Source organism: Ovis canadensis, chromosome 3 (assembly GCF_042477335.2).
Source record: "Ovis canadensis isolate MfBH-ARS-UI-01 breed Bighorn chromosome 3, ARS-UI_OviCan_v2, whole genome shotgun sequence".
Classification (NCBI taxonomy): domain Eukaryota; kingdom Metazoa; phylum Chordata; class Mammalia; order Artiodactyla; family Bovidae; genus Ovis; species Ovis canadensis.
The window spans coordinates 59,009,558-59,010,727 of record NC_091247.1 but is presented as its reverse complement, the minus strand read 5'-3'; the positions used below and the strand labels follow the sequence as shown (position 1 = coordinate 59,010,727).

Below are 1,170 nucleotides of genomic sequence, written 5' to 3'. Positions count from 1 at the left end.
GGCTTTGTTGCCTCACTGCGTATGGAATCTTCCCAGACCAGGGATTGAACCCATGTCCCCTGCACTGGCAGCTGAATTCTTAACCACTGGACCATGAAGGAACTCCAGGCTGTGGGGCTGGCAGCTTTGGCTTCCTCGGGAAGGCCTTGTTTCGTTAGCGCTCTGGATTTTGCCTTCATGTCTCTTTAAAACTGCCTGTCCTATTCTGCCAAACTGCCAGATTGCCCCTGGCTTTGCTCCTCTCTGTTTTGTTTTGTTAGTTCATTATTCATGTATTTTATTAACCTGTATGCAATTACTTGTCTTCTGGTTTGTTGAAACAATAGGTCAGACAACATTTGCCATAATAGTGTCTGTCAAAGTGACTGGTCATAAAAGCTTCAGCACATTATTCATCTGAAGGACACTCCCAGTGAAGGCAATTGATTCTGCCATTCTCCTCCACCTTATAGTATTTCAGGACAGCCAGCTCAATCTTTTTTCTCTTATGCCTGTTCTTTTTGGGAGTGCCATGAGACTTCTTCCTTCTCTTAGCTCCACCACGACGTCTCAGCACAAGATGAAGAGTGGACTCCTTTTGAATGTTGTAGTTGGTCAAAGACATCCATCTTCCAGTTGCTTGCCAGCAATGATCAGTCTTTGCTGGTCAGGAGGAACACCTTCCTTATCCTGGATCTTGGCCTTTACATTTTCTATTGTATCCAAGGGCTTGACCTTGAGAGAGATGCTCTTCCCCGTCAGGGTTTTCACAAAAATCTGCATCATGGTGGCAGTTCCACCGCAGATGGTGTATCCTAAAGTGGCTTTCTTCCTCTCCATGTGAGCTTCAGGACAACCCAGCTAGTGTCTCCTTGCTGCATTTGTCTTCACAGAGGCCACTGGTAAGGTTTCTCCAGGGGGTAACTGTCTTGTACTGTTTGGAATTTTTTATTTTTATTTTTTATTTTTATTTTTTTTAATTAGAGTATAGTTGCTTTAGGGCTTCCCAGGTAGCTCAGATGGTAAAGAATCCGCCTGCAATGCAGGAGACCCTGGTTGGATTCCTGGGTTGAGAAGTCCCCCTGGAGCAGGGATAGGCTACCGCCTCCAGTATTCTTGCCTGGAGAATCCCCATGGACAGGGGAGCCTGGAGGGCTACAGTCCACGGGGTCACAAAGAGTCAGACTTGAC

The 1,170-nt window shown here is 46.2% G+C and overlaps 1 pseudogene; it reads right to left on the bottom strand.

Annotated features, from left to right (window-relative positions):
* Positions 1-295: 295 nt before the first annotated feature.
* On the bottom strand, positions 296-762 carry LOC138438105 (ubiquitin-ribosomal protein eS31 fusion protein-like; annotated as a pseudogene).
* Between the last annotated feature and the right edge of the window lie 408 nt (positions 763-1,170).